At 36.0% G+C, this 16,318-nt stretch overlaps 2 long non-coding RNA genes across 6 annotated transcripts; both read left to right on the forward strand.

Annotated features, from left to right (window-relative positions):
• Window positions 1-470: 470 nt before the first annotated feature.
• Window positions 471-13,436, forward strand: LOC113330384. Of its 5 annotated transcripts, none has more exons than XR_003350226.1 (6): window positions 471-731; window positions 1,104-1,245; window positions 1,428-1,471; window positions 4,803-4,961; window positions 11,686-11,917; window positions 13,160-13,436. It is a non-coding gene; the product is annotated as an uncharacterized LOC113330384 (long non-coding RNA). The 5 variants fall into 5 exon arrangements; XR_003350229.1 differs by having other exon boundaries at window positions 13,233-13,434; XR_003350227.1 differs by lacking the exon at window positions 11,686-11,917 and having other exon boundaries at window positions 13,160-13,429.
• A 1,448-nt stretch (window positions 13,437-14,884) lies between these two features.
• LOC113330544 lies at window positions 14,885-15,988 on the forward strand. The gene is made up of 3 exons (XR_003350309.1): window positions 14,885-15,140; window positions 15,250-15,311; window positions 15,809-15,988. It is a non-coding gene; the product is annotated as an uncharacterized LOC113330544 (long non-coding RNA).
• The last annotated feature ends 330 nt before the right edge of the window (window positions 15,989-16,318 follow it).

Here is a 16,318-nt window from a genome sequence, read left to right on the forward strand (position 1 = left end):
ATCTTACTGTTGTAGGCAATGACCATTTCCCTATTATGTTAACAACTAGAAAAAATGTAAACAACATGAAAAAGCCTTTTAGAGTCAACAAAGCCTGGTTTAGAGATTCTAGCTGCCCTGATTAAAACAAGATGGAATTGTAATAAGAATGGTTCTGCTGCTTTTCAGCTTGTGCACTGCCTTAATAATACTAAGTCTGGCCTTAGATATTGGAACTACAACCATTTTGGAAACATAAATACTCAAATTGTGAATTTAGAATCTCAACTGCCTGACTTAACTGCTTCTGGTAGAAATATTAATCCTAGTAGAATCTCTGAGTTAATTCAGAATCTGATTTCGTTGGTTGGGTCCCATGGCATTCATCAAGGGACCCACTACTCCCAATGAGTTCATCATCACCCTCCATTGGATATATTGTTTTAGGGTTGTTTTTGGTGTTGTATGTTAGAACCATTGATTATATAATTCCCACTTACTCTTTTATCTCCGAACTTAGATCTGCAGCGTCTTCTTCTCTTCTTCGCTGTGAGTTTATCTCAACTTAGATTTGCAGCGTCTTCTTCTCTTCTTTGCTATGAGTTCACTGTGAATGCACTTGCGATCACCACCCCCACCACCACATCATCTTCTTCTTCTCTTCTTCACTCGCAGTCACCGCCACCACATCATCAGCACCTCCATCACCACTTCTTCTTCTTATTTGCATTCTTATGATTCACAACAATAAGGTAAAATTGATGTTTTTTTATTTATTTTAAAGGCCTAACTTTTCATCGTTTGCGAGCTGATAAACGGTACTATTATGAATAATAACAATATATTTAAACAAAATTTGATTTGGATACATTTATTTTCCACTTGAAAACCTAATTTCTTTTAGCTCATCTTCTCATCAATTTATGATTTTGATTTGGAATTTTCTTTAAAATAAGATTTTAGGTTTTTTTAGATTTGATAATTTGGGTGTTCTGTGTGCTACTTCAACTTAGACAACTAGCATAAACTTTCCCAAGTTATACTTGTATTTCTAACTTGGTGTGATGTGACCTTAATATTGCTGTCATTTCGTGAGTTGAAGTTCTGTTTGTCTCTATCTCAAGGTAAATAACACCAGCAAGGGAAGGAGCTGCAATATAAGAAAGTTCGCTATGAGTTCACTGTGAACCCTGAACCACCACATCATCAGCACCTCCATCACCACTTCTTCTTCTTCTTTGCATTCTTATGATTCAGAACAATAAGGTAAAATTGATGGTTTTTTATTTATTTTAAAGGCCTAACTTGGGTGTTCTGCGTGCTACTTCAACTTAGACCACTAGCATAAACTTTCCCAAGTTATACTTGTATTTCTAACTTGGTGTGATGTGACCTTATAATATTGCTGTCATTTCGCGATTTTAAATTTTGTTTGTCTCTATATCAAGGTAAATAACACCAGCAAGGGAAGAAAGTTCACGGCTGCTTGGAGGTACACATATGCTCTTAACCCTCTTTGGTATTACTACACATGTTGTTTCTAGCTTCCTTTTCTTAAAACCATAGCAGTTGAAGAAAGCAGATCTTAGGGTTATGTAGATTTTGGGTCTTATTTAAGTGACCATGAACACCACGAAGTCCACGACTAGCTTTTGAAAGCTGGTTAAATAATTAATGTTAGTAAGCTGAATCCACATGTCAGCTCTATGATTGATCCTAGTGAACAGTTAAGATGTTGTGGGATTAGGCTTATTAGCCTAATTTTTTTTTCTTTTGCTACCACTAATACCACCTCCGGTGCGATCCCATTGCCTAGCCAAGATTCAAGTGAACAAGTTAGGTAAGCAATAGATTCTTTTACTACCTAGCCAAAGCACAAACATTCAGACAAACAGATGAATCTAACACATAAACACTCAGACAAACAAAAGAATCTCGAAATGTATCTGCTTGAATTAGCCTCCCCCTTAATGTACCTCATAAATTATTATTTCAGACATGCACATGCGATTGGTTTATTGGATTGACAATAAGATGTTGAGGTTTACTGTTAGTGGAACAATATGCTAATTATTGAAGACAAAGATTTTCATTGTAATTGATGTAGATATTTGAAAATTTTCTTTTATTTTGTGTTCTATTTGCTTATAGTGGAGTAGTATGCTAATAATTGAAGACAGTTTCTCATTATAATTTATATAGATTTTTTTCTAAAGTTCTATGTTCTGATTGTTTACGATGGAGACTTTCTTTTTTTTTGGACTGATTGAGTAATCATAAATAATAATGTCGAAAAGACTAAGTTGCCTTTTCCCCTAATAGAACTCCCAACTCATGTAAGTCATTCTCCTACAACTCCTTACTCATTTAAATCATTCCTCCTACCCATATGGTTTATTTTCTTTTTGTATTGGAATCATCTAAACAATTCTCTAAACTTCGATGATTTTCTTTCTATAAATTATAAATTAGAACATTAGAACACCATTCATAGAAGAATGTAGTCGATCTTAATTAAATTTTGAAATACGATCTCTCAAGACTTCATAGCATTCATCATGAGTAAATGCTTTTGTCTTGATATACCAATTTCGGCAAGGACAAACCTATGAGGGGGCTAAGTGGGGCTTTAGCCCTCCCCCTCACAGGTGAAGAAACTTTTTTAGTGTATGTATTTGGTAGAAGTGTAATTTGTAGCCCAGTCTAAATTACTAATAGCCCACTACTTAGCCCATTTTTTTTGGTAAATGATGAATCTCTTTGGTCATTTTTTCGTTAAGGATTTTGATCGTCTTAGTGTTTATTTGTCTACTTATCTAGTCTTTTGTGTGGATCACGATTAGCCACTAACCACGCGGCTCGTTCCAAAAAAGAATAATAATTCGCGGCCTTCAGCCGCTTTGGAATATAATGACAGTTCATCCCTAGAGTTCTGGGTCCGTCCCCGAGTATTGGGGAAAAGCCATAGCAAACTGAGAATACAGAGTAATAACATGTTGGTGTAACTTCGGTAGTTTTCCAAAATTGAGATAAACTGAATATTAATGGACCTTATTAACAAGGGAGCGGATCCGGTGACTTAATTTTTGTACTTAATTTTGGACGTCAGTTGTCTACCTTAGATTCTATAAAATCTGACGTACAGAATTACTAACTCAAATATAACCTAAATAAAGACCTAGCTCGGCTCTAGGCGAGCCGATAATTATTTTTTCAGAGTTCACTTCGCTGTTAACATAGAATTGGCACTGAGAAATAGTGTAATCTACAATTTTAACCTAAAAACAAATGAATCATATCCTGTTCTCAAATACTCATTATCATAATCAAATTCCTCGTTATCAATCATTGATGAACCTTCCAAACCCACCTCTCAAAGCACGATTCTTATAGAATGCTTGATGAATAAATAGTCAAATTAAAATAGGAATTATGATATAAGTTTCTCTCTTCTTATATTTGTAGCTCTTTAAACTAATGATTCTGGAACATAAAAACTTTTTTTTTTATGTTTTTGTAAATCAAAACGATATCGATATGCTTTTTTATCAGGGCCTTCGTGTGATTGTTTCTTTGTGCTCAGCCGATAATCACACCCCATTGAAAATGCCTCTAAAATCAAATATATTAATTTGTATGATAAGAAAAACTAAAAATAGTGTCACCCTCGGATGAAAGGAAAAAACCCCAGACCGAAAGGCAAAAACCATTGGTTGATGAAAGATCATTATTAGATGATCTCAAAGAATCAATTTCAAAAATCCAATTTCATAACTAAGTAGCAAACACATAGAGGAGCTAAAAAAAGAGTTTGGACTTGGATGTCAAGCTACGATAAAGGAGCTAAAAAAAGACCTGGATTCCATGAAGCTTAGTACTCAGTGACGGAGCCACTCCTGGACTAGGGAGGACAACTCAATTTAGTTGAAAAGAATATTTGTCCCACCTAATTTTATGTACATAAGAGAAAATTTAGGATGTATTAGTGAACCGATAACTACTTGTGGATAAAAAGTCGGAAAATTGATCAGTTATTTTAAATAATTACAGCTAAATTGATTGGTTAGCCCAATAGTATTGATCTTAACTAAATGAGTTGACTAAAGTTTTACTGTGCGTGGAGAAAATTGTGTTAAATTTTTTTTGGCGGCCTTCGACCGCAGATCAACAGGATGGTATCATCCTTCATTGTTAAGTTGTCCCCCCAGCCAAATCTTTCTGGCTCCGCCGCTGTTATTACTAGACTACTGACTTGTTTGACCTTAAAATAAAACTCATAAAAGAAAAACACCATCGTTAGGTCAGTAATGATCAGCTTGGCTTGAGCCAAGCTATATCAGTATAATAAGTCCAAATGGCTCATCATCTTTTACCGTCCGAGATAAAAAGATCTACGGAAAAAAACTAACGTGCAAAATTAAGTGAAAAAAATTAAGTTAGGGGATCTGCTTCCTATTAACAAATACTCACTCATTGTTCAAGGAAAATTATGATTAGGTTTAAATGACGTAAAGATACTCGGCAATTCTCCGACCTCATACATGAGGATCTTGGTCTCACTTTAATGTTCTTAACTGGCACATGTTAATAGTTATAACTCAGATTAACTAAAGAAGATTCAGAATACATGCAAGTGTCGTTGCAACCTGAGTTAGATACAACTGAATTTACGGTTTGATTACAATAAGCTTATAAGCCAAACAACCTATAAGCTTTGTGAGGCTAAACCTTACATAGAGCACACCACATTAAATAACAAAAATTCTTATGTAGCCATCTTATTAGACTAAGTGATGAATTTTGGTTGGGCCAACTAATTGCAGGTTTAGTTGAAGATTTGTTACAAATAGCCGGGCTGGGTGCAGGAGAAAGCTTTTTGGTTGGGGCCGGGTACGGGAGAAAGTTTCTTGGTTCATTATTTATGAACCATAATTTTGGGCATACCAAAATCTTTCAAGGCATACTGAATGAAGACAAAAAAGGTTGTTGAATAGCAAAATCAGATAACCCCTTAACCCAAATTTTTTTTAATGGCAAATCTGCCCTTTACGTATTAGTGTTAATAATCTTGATTAGTGATTAAATATTTTGTTTAGAGATTAAGATAATTTTCAGAATTATAAGAGTTGTTTAGATGAAAAATATGAGGAAAAAAAAATCAAAGTTTTGGTTTGGTTAAGAAGGAGAGAAAGAGAAGGAGAAAGTGAGAAAATTATAATTCTTGATTCAATGGAGGATGAGGAGAGTCATATATCATCTAAAATACCTAGGAAAATTCTTGGTGTTCTTCATCAGCAGCAGCAACAACAACAGAGTTTCATCAACTCTTGATTTCTGCTTCTCTGGACCTCCTCTCGACCCCAAACTCTCGACACGCCTCTATGCTAACCCAAGAGTTATATTTATACACCTTTGGACCAAGAATAACTTCTCATTAATCCAAAAAATCTTCCCATTACTCGGCAGTGAATGAAAATATTCCCGATATCTTTTTTCTTTAATTCTCTGATTTGTTACTTGTTCCCTGTTTTATCTCTTATCACGCGTCATCCTTGAGCTGTAGGGATTGTTTCCATCTAATAGAATCAACCCATGCACGTCTCTTCCATCCAAGAATTCCAAGAATAGAATATTTTTCCTATTTTAGAATATCTTCCCTGATTTGATTACCACCGGTTATCTAACCAATTTTGACCGAATCCAACACCCATACCAGCTCTATCTAGGCCCTGGGAACAAACCCATTTAATTTGGGCCATTGAATCTCACTGGAACACCTTCAAATCCTCAACCCTAGTCACGGCAGTTCAAGAACAATTTTTCCCACCAATTTTTGGTTTTTGAATTTGGGAAGAAGATGTCCTCCCCCAACCAGAACTGGGGTGCGAATAGCAGCTGCCTTGGGGGTGACCTGGGGGTGCCCCTTAGTAATTAGGTTACCCCGTATCCAAAAGCGAGAGTCTGAATAACACTTTTCCTCTGGGGGTGCCAAAATCAACTTTTCGAGCCGAATTTTCCAAAAATGTTTATTTCCTAAAAATACATAAAAACACAATATTAGTACAAAAATAGAGTTCCAACAATACGGACATTGAGGACAAATTAGATACAAAACTGTGTCTATCAAATACCCCCAAACTTATTATTTGCTAGTCCTCGAGCAAATCTAATCTAGAAAGTAAAATGACTACACTTAGCACGTGCAGCAAGCCGTTAAACCACTAGGTGGCCCTACTGGCGGAGTGTTGTCTCCGGAGGGTTTACCAGAGGTGTACCCACAAAACCTTTATACTCTAGACCCTAGCTATCTACAACGAACCTTGGAAGGCACTAAAGAATCTCCTTGGTTGGCATACTTATTGACTACAAGAAGAAGTACCCTGATGCGAAATTCCAATTGATGTACACGAGTTTGCACTCAAGCATACTAAAATTCATATATAAGTGACATAGCTCTACTCAGATAGTTCACTATGGACATCATATTCGGAGTCAAACTAATCACATGGAAAGATTAAGAGATGGATATAGAAAAACATAGATGATTTTGATGTTTACTAAGTGAACGGCGTTTCCCATATCTGTCTGAAGGCCTCCGCCAAAATGAACCTATCCTAATGGATTGAGATACTAGTCTGACTAATATCAACACACTGGCATATACAAGGGTACCAGTGGTCGATAACCTAACTCTAGGTCAACACAACTGGCATATACAAGGGTACCAGTGGTCGACTTTATTGAATTTATTCCTTTTGGTCAAATGGTCTGGTCTCAATTTTTTTTTTTCAACTTTTTGGTAACTACCATTTTTTTTTCCATGGTATCTCAATCACTCTAATTCACCCTAGCATTGGTAACAACTTGAATCGTGGGCCCCACCTATCACTTAGAGAAACATAGTTTAAAAACAAAATAAAAATAGAAGTGGAAAGGACTCAACGAGATATGGTGCAACTATCATGTTATTTCTAACACCTGAGCTCTGTGCTTTTATGAATAGACTCTATAGATGTTTCCATCTAATCAGATTGGTTCCTCAACTCCTACGATCAAAATGCTTCCATCCACTTAGATTAGTTAGTGCAATCCTAAATAGGCATAAATTTCTAAGCTCTGGAGTTTATTTATTGCAACTAAAAAGTTTCTCCCATACCCCCAAACTTAAACCTAACATTGTCCTCAATGTTCTAAAGATAAAATTAAAAACATAAACAAGGAGAAACTGTTACCAATGAAGCAAAAGAGATAAGGAAAGATATTACCGTGTCGCAAGAATATTGGGTTACCTCCCAAGAAGTGCTAAGTTTAAAGTCTTCAGCCAGACATCGGAAGGAATTAGTCACCTCATAGAATCATATAGAAGTAGTCGGAATAACTGTGGGTCATCTGGATCAAAAAGTATTACCCACAAGAAGAGGAAACTGCAACAGACCAAAAAGATGCCGAACATACCCTTGTTTAAGACAACTACATCTAGTTGTGGCTCAGGTTCAGGTTCTATAACCGGGTCTAGATAACAGGTTTTCATCGGTTGGATTTCCTCAAAGCTAAGATCTGGTTCAGGTATTAGAGTCTGGAAAAACTCAACTAAGAATTTATAAGCACATAACAACAACCTGAATAACTGGGGATCCTCTAAGTCAGTCAGATTTGACTCACACAGCTGACCACAATGAAAGAGGTGGTCTTCCTTAAGAAAATGTGTCGACCCTAATATCCTAAAGTGATTAGGTTTAGTCTCAAAACTTAATAACCGACACATCTTAAAATCAAAAGTTCCCACAATTGGTTGAAAAGTTTTTGGTGGGAAAACAAAGTCAATCTTGGTATCATAGCCTGGGTTAACCACATCAACCAGAGGATGGGTTTCTAACAACTGAGCTTCTTTCTGGACATCATTAGGTTCAGGGAAACATGTATGAAGATAATCTTGTAAGATGGTTGAGGCACAAATTTCAAGTCCTAAAGGAGGGTACTTTCTAAGAGTTAAAGCACACGGAGAATGATAATCACCCCCAAACTTAGAGTTTTCTGTGTCTCTAGAAAGACTAGTCACAACTTTCCTAATTTCTAGGTCATCAGATTCCTGGAAATGGTCAATTGATTCTTCTAAGTAAGGTTCATCCTCACTCATCTCTACGACTTCATCTTCTTCGTCTAAGACTATTGTTTCTAAATCGCTAGACTCTAAAACATTATTCTCAGAATAAAATCGTTCCTCTAAATCATTATCGGCTTTGTAAACAGGACATACTACATCGTCTAAAACGAGGGTATCTCTAGTCAAATCCTCATCCTTTTGAATAGGTGAATAATTATTAAAATTATTTAGATTTGAACTAGAAATAATATTATCATTGTAAAGCTCAATTGGAGTAACCATTTCCTGATCACTATTCCTACATAAGTATGATTCTCCATCAACACTATCCTCATCATAATAACATGAAAAAGATCGAACCTCATCAAACCAAGTAGTGTTACCAATTCTAACCTCGTCATCTTTATTATGAAAATAACTATCCTCATTTTTAAGGGTATTATTGGAAACACTATATTGAAAAGTAAGATTATTTCGAGCAAGTCTTTCGTTCGTCTCAGCCATCAGCTTGAGGGATTCCTCTATAGAAAGTTCACTCATTATTGTAGTTCTTTCGTCTATAATTACACTATTCATCTCAGCTAACTTACGCGTCGACTCAGCTAACTCCCTGAGGGACTCTTCTAAAGGAGGAATAAGAACAAAGGGATCATAAAAAAAGGACTACTTTTCAATAGTTTGATTGTATCCTCTAGAGACGAAGAACTAGTGCTATAATATTCTTGCTCGTAAGACTGATGCATGTGTGGATAGTAATTGGGATCACCAGGGTATGACCCATATCCTTCCAAAGGATGGCGTTCCCAACCACTATTCCCAACATGGTCATAAAAAGGATGATGTCCATATTCAAATTCAGGTCGATAATCATTGTATTGGCTTCTATCATACCAGTTCGACATTCTTAATTGCAAGGGAATTCTACACAATCACAAACAAGGCTGACTCGACCAAATCAAACCTATAAAATCTAGCAAACAACAAGCATGATGGCTCCACTTAGATTGTTTCTAGACTTGCTTCTATCTCTCGAAGGGGAATTCGTTACAATTTAAGCAAACCCCTCTGGAATCAATCCGAGTCAAAGTAAGTTGAATTGAGGCGAGGGAAGCTCAGTGGAGCTTTGATACCCAAGGCCTCACCGCTATCACAAGGAGGTGCTACACGCATTCAACTCACATAAACCATCATGAACTTCGAGGTTTGCTTAAGAAAGTAACCAATATGCTTCGAAATTTTTTCCTGATAAGCGCGATACCCTATCGGTCTCGTTCTAGTCAAGTTTTAAGCTTGGGTTCGCGTTAGGTTTCGTTTTCCTAAGGCGGGCAAGAAGGGAGCGGTGATGAAATCCGAACCCTTATCTTGTATTGGCCAGGCCTTGCCCTTTACTAGGAATTTAAAAACAGTCCAAATTCGTCCTCAATCAATGAATCACCTTAAGGAATACAGTAACTCGCTTACAGGAGATTCGCGAGTGTTTCGATGGACTTACCTCCCGTACCAGACGGGGGATGAACCGTTGAAGTCGACTCGGGCCACGACTCCTATGTCATGTACGAACCCGAGGGGCCGAGACGATATAGTAATCGTCGTCCTTCCCTGCACACAGTTTATATAATTTTTTTTTAATAATACCCTTCCGTAGGGTTAAAAAAAAAAGAATAAAGTCCAATTATCCAGAATAAAGTCCAAATAAAAAGTCCAAAAATTACAAAAATTATGAAAGATAAAGCCTATTTACAAATCCTAAAAAAAAAAATTATGTCTTTTTTTTTTCTTCTCTTTTAGCTTTAAGCTTTTTGTTCCCAAGTCCTTAGTATTCCACTTCGAACCTGTAAATCAAAGACACAAAAAGAAACGTAAAAATGAACAAATAATAATAAAAAAATAATAAAAACCTAAAAATTCTACCTAAACACAAATCCGCGTCGGCGGCGCCAAAATGATTAAAGATTTAATGGGGTTGTAGTAATGAGGTTCAAACTCTAGCACTTGTGAAGGATAATTTTTTAGACTTAATAGAAAATAAATATATACAAAAATATTAACAATGGGCAAGAGTACTGGGGCTAAAGATTCGGCCGTTTTTTTTCATTTTCAAATGGTTCAGAAATTAATTCTAGCAATTATAGTTCAAAAACAAAACAAATATTAACTCTAGTTTATTGCCAAGATAGATTTTATAAAATATTACTTGTATTTCTTAAGCATGGCATATCAAAAATCCCTAGGACTAAGCATACTCCATCAAATGAAATCACAAGTAATTAATTTAAAATCTTAATTCAATTAAAATTAGTGCAAAAAGTAAATAAAAGAATTAATGAAATTACCACATGGATTAAATTCGACCTCCTCCGCCGTCCCAGTGTTGGGGTGTAACTCATCATGTAGAAAACACACTCAAAATATTTATTTATTGCTCAAATGGTGTTTACAATGAAGAGAAGAAGAGAAAATGGTGTAAAACTGTAATCTGCGACGCACAAAAAGCGTCACAGAATGAACGATAAAAGACAAGTGCTACTGCTGTTTAGACTGCACTGCGACCCACGGCTGTGCGTCTTAGACACTGTTGATAAACGACTGTCCTTGCGAGTCTGTTCTTCGTGTTCTTGGTGTTCTTCAACAGCAGCAACAACAACAACAGAGTTTCATCAACTCTTGATTTCTGCTTCTCTGGACCTCCTCTCGACCCCAAACTCTCGACACGCCTCTATGCTAACCCAAGAGTTATATTTATACACCTTTGGACCAAAAATAACTTCTCATTAATCCAAAAAATCTTCCCATTACTCGGCAGTAAATGAAAATATTCCCAATATCTTTTTTCTTTAATTCTCTGATTTGTTACGGATTGTTCCCTGTTTTATCTCTTCTCATGCGTCATCCTTGAGCTGTAGGGATTGTTTCCAGCCAATAGAATCAACCCATGCACGTCTCTTCCATCCAAGAATTCCAAGAATAGAATATTTTTCCTATTTTAGAATATCTTCCATGATTTGATTACCACCGGTTATCTAACCAATTTTGACCGAATCCAACACCCATACCAGCTCTATCTAGGCCCTAGGAACAAACCCATTTAATTTGGGCCATTGAATCTCACTGGAACACCTTCAAATCCTCAACCCTAGTCACGGCAGTTCAAGAACAATTTTTCCCGCCAATTTTTGGTTTTTGAATTTGGGAAGAAGATGTCCTCCCCCTAACCAGAACTGGGGTGCGAGTAGCAGCTGCCTTGGGGGTGACCTGGGGGTGCCCCTTAGTAATTAGGTTACCCCTTATCCAAAAGCGAGAGTTCGAATAACACTTGTCCTCTGGGGTGCCAAAATCAACTTTTCGAGCCGAATTTTCCAAAAATGTTTATTTCCTAAAAATACATAAAAACACAATATTAGTACAAAAATAGAGTTCCAACAATACGGACATTGAGGACAAATTAGATACAAAAATGTGTCTATCAGTAGATCCAAGTTTTGATGATTTCGTTGGGGTTTAATCGGATGATTTGTATTGTTTTGATTTGGATATTTTACCATTTTTATGGTAATGATGTTAGGTCTTATAATGTGAAGAACTAATTTTTATGTATTTTCCAGATTGGATTGGTACCTTGAAGCTGAAGAGTTCATGTGCTTTAATTTTCCTCACTTTCCATCATCACAGAAACTATCAAGTTCATCTCTGGATAGAGGGCTAAATTCTCTCGATTCTTTCGTCTGTTGAGCATCAGTAGCAGCAATAGTAATGTCCAGCAATTAAAATAATAAAGTTTGGCAAGTAGCACAGTTGTATAAGTTGCATTCCAAAATTTTGGTGGATCAAAGATGTGTAAGTTTCCCTAAACTGAGCACTTGAATCTTTTGTTTACATGCTTCTTCTACTGTATAGCAGTTTTGGGTTCTCTAAGAATGCGCCTTCACACTAATTATCCTTATTACTTCGATAACAACATTTCTTATTGATCAAATTGAAAGTTTTTTCTCTATAATTCAGTATAAACACTGGCACATTTTGTGTGCTCAGCTGATGCTTATAGAGTTAATATTATTCCTAATAGGAATTGAGTTAACTCGGGGAAGCATCAGCTGAGCATGGATGAGTAAGAATAATGAAGACTCCGAGGTGGAAATCACGTTTACAGTGAATATTATTCCTAATAATAACTCATCCCTTAAAATGTTTGAAGATGTGCTGACTACTCTATTTGCTCAGCGCAGATAAACTCATCCCTCAAAACGTTTACACCGAATATCACTTATATATATTGTGCAATATATGGTGGCGTAGGATAGTCTATTTCGATGAAGTAATTGCCATATATATATTTTGGATAAGCACTTCGTACGCAAAATCTTTTTGGACAAGTTGGCTAACTTCTTAGATGTGTTTTTCCAAGGTAGTTTTGCAAACAGTTGCTTAATGGGATTGAACCATAATAGTGTACAACAATATTGTACCACTAATGTTAAGTGGTATAGCTTTAATTCGTCGTTAAGTTGGAAAGTACCTATTGCAATTTGAAGTGCAGCGCACATTTTTATACTTAAATATTTGCTTATTTAATGGCTGCTAGACAATGGACAAATGCTTAGAAAAGATACTGTTAAAAATTACGCAGCATTAATTAGTCTTTAGCTAATGAACCAGTGTAAACCTGCTTTAGTTCTTAAACTAAATCTTTTAGCTTAATCCAAAAGTTGTGGTAAAGAAGTGGGCGGTGGGTGCAGGTGGATATGTGGTTGTTTAGGGGTTCGTTTATAAGACTTGTTCTCATTAATTGTTTATGCTAGCGATCTGGCTACATATATGCTAAAGAACCAAAGATGTAAAGAACATTTTGGAAGCGTATGATCCATGCTTCAATTTTATGCACACTCGATTTCTTCCAAAATTTGGTAGCAGTTTCATTCTTAATTATTTGGGCCATCCGTAATGGCTCGACAACTATGACCTGACTAACTATTTTATTATTAGTCACAAATTGGTTTATTTCATCTCTTTCTACTATATTAGTTATGATCACTTTTTTTATTCTGATTATTGATTTGTTGTATTTTATGCAAGTTGCAGGTACAATTTTTATTCAAAAGCAATTTGAACTGAGTAGTGTGGATGGGCAATCCAACACCACCACTGGTTGCAGGGTCTTACATGGATAGAACATAATTAATGAAGTAGCAAGAAGAGAAGAGACCTTCTTGAGGCTGTAAAGGTTGAAAGCCGTCACTCTACGGTTTTTGTTTGTAATATTGATTCTAAATCTCACGACTTTGAAAATCCATTGTGCTATTAGGTAAAAATCACTCTTATTGTTCTTTTTGTTAAATCAACATTCTATTTGGTATTTTTCTTTGATCCGATTAGTGCCGGTTCTGCTTCCTTTCTAATGTATGATATAGCTGTAGAATGGTGAGTTTTGAGATCTTGCAGCTTTTTGAGTATGAATTTTGTCTAAGAGATTGATCATGGGAGATGGGTATATTAAGTGTTCAGGATACGAATCTGAGATGGTTTAGTTTTAAAGTAAAATTTAATATTAAGGTTTTACTTATATCAGAGAAATGGACGCTGTAACAGACAATCATGTCAGGAGAAGATACTCAGAGCAATAACCAAGGTTTATCCAACCACATTTACTTATAGGGCTGAACATGGTTTCGGTTTTCTGCTGAAACCGGACCGAACCAGACCAATTAGGAAGAAATCAAACCGAACCATTTACTAATGGATTGGTTATGGTTTAGAAAGTGAAAAACCGATAGTGTTGGTTTTGGTTTGGTTTGACCACTAAAACCGAACCAAAAACCATTGGAAAACCGATTAATTTTTAGACTTAATTTTTACCTTGATTTACAAGTATTAGATTCTACCCATTGATTTAGAGGATAAATAGAAACCCTAAATACTCTCCCTCTTTCTCCTCCTCTTAGTCGCCTCCCTTCTCCGCCCCTAACTACAGCAGCCACTGCTTCTACTCGACTTTCTACTTCTCTTCTTCCTTTTTTGTTTGTTTGTCAATAACTAAATTAAGATATATTATATATCTTCTTTTAATCTCTAGATTTAGAGTATGCTTTAACTATTCTTGATTTTTTTTTTGTCTGTAAATTTGTGTAAACCAATACTATCGGCAGTTACGATTTTTTTATCTGTAAATTTGTGTATTTGTTTTTTGTTTGAGTCGTTTGACATAATTATTGGTTAACCAAAAACCACTGGGACAAACCGAAACCGGCTGGAACCATTTGGAAACCGAACCAATGGTTAATGGATTGGTTTGGTTTAGATTTTTAGAAACCGGTAGTATTGGTTTCGGTTTTGGTTTGGCTAGAAACCGAACCAAAACCGACCATGAACAACCCTATTTACTTATTATGTTTCTGTCTACAATATCATCCGAAGGACTTGCATATGATAGAAGAAACATATAGAAAAAGACAATGAGCTAGAGCTTTTTCATGTGAAGCAGGATTTTGAGTCTTTGGTGGTAAGCTGGGAGTGAATGGCGCCAGAACAAACTGAAACTGACAGGCATATCATGCTAAATCTGTCGACTTCTATTTTTCAAGGACTTAGCCTGACGTGAAACTGAATTGGTCAGAGCCAGATTTAGAGTTTGAATGAGCTGAATCTGGATTTGTTGGCTAAATCTCTAAATGGTATAGAGACAGGAAAGCAGAAGGTATTAATGGTAATGATATGCGGAAACTATGCTCCTTCCTTCCTTCCTATCTATTTTTTTTTCTTTTTTATCCACTTTTCTGAGAGTTTTTTTTAAGGCATGGCTCTGTTCGTGTAGGTAATATATTGTCCATGAATATTGACAACCCCATACAGCAACTTGGTGGAATGGTTTCAAAATACCATACAAAACGTATCATTGTTTGTAACCATTTTATTGTGATCATGATCATGGTTGAATCTCCGTGAAATAAATTTTATTTTGGGTCCCTAGATTGCTCTGTGGTGTGGTGTGCTGCTGATGCTCTAGCGTAAATATGTGTGCTTCATAATTTTCTAAACCTTGCACAGAGGTGTAACTCATCTCCAGGTATGGAGTGATTCAATGGTGACTATGAGCTTTATATAATTCCCTTTTTGTATAGTAGTAACAAAGTAGCGAAGCTGGATGCTTGCATTTATAAATTTTTTTTATGTAGGACAAAAATGCTTTCCAACTGTCCACAGCCGACACTACATCCTGTCTCGAGTGCAACAACAGGTGAATCGTTGTTGCTAACTGTTGAGCATGCAAAAAATTATAAATTGCGTTGATTTCCAGAATAGGTAAAAGAAGGTTCTTAATATTTTGACATGGCTTGAAAAATATTAGTTCATGGTAGAATATATAAATATTAGTGACCCTCATAGATTGAGCTCATTATTCCTTTCCGATTGTCTCTTCGAATTCTTATTGTTTCTAATGCAGAAAAACATCAGTTTCGGGAAATTTTAGGACGATGATCACTATTGTGTAATAAGAGATCAAACTGAATTAGATTTACGTATAATTTGGTATTTTAATTCGATTTGGGTTTGTGGGTTAGGCTTATTCTGGCCCCTCTGCAGGTTCTTCCTTTAGTTGGTATTGTATTCACAAAAATTGTATTGATTTTAACCTAAAACGTAGACATATGCATTAGGAGGTTGCACTGTTTATTCATTAATATAAATACTCATACTCAATGCAAGACTGAACCTCCTAATTCCATATCACAGGTTAAACTCAATTTTTTTCAGAGGAAAGACAAGGGGCTTTGATGCAATTGACCCTTCTCTAGAAAGGGATAGTGATTGCATCGCCTGATTAATTTCCTAGAGACGTTCTTGCATTTGTCCATGGGTAAACACTCCAAGATGACATGGTCCATGGACGAGCATTACCGGGTACTGGAGGTCCAAGTTCCCATTCACTCTAATACATGTAAGTTTCAAGGGGGAGAAAATGGATGATTACCGCCCATCAATATACAATGTTGGTGCAAGCATATCACTCTTCCATCATGAATGAGCTTTCGTCTTCAATTATACAAACTTATAGGTTGATGTGCATGCATACAATTGTGTGCACGATACCGGATAGTTAATATAATTGCTCAATTTCAAAATTTCTAGAATTGCATAGAATCATTACCAGATGTAGCTTTCTAGGATTTTTTTTTTTTTTTTTTGTTTTGTTTCAGTTCTCCCTTATTTTGATCCGCATTGTTACTGAAACTATATAATGAC

The sequence above is a fragment of the Papaver somniferum genome, unplaced genomic scaffold (assembly GCF_003573695.1).
Source record: "Papaver somniferum cultivar HN1 unplaced genomic scaffold, ASM357369v1 unplaced-scaffold_118, whole genome shotgun sequence".
NCBI classification, from domain to species: Eukaryota; Viridiplantae; Streptophyta; class Magnoliopsida; order Ranunculales; family Papaveraceae; genus Papaver; species Papaver somniferum.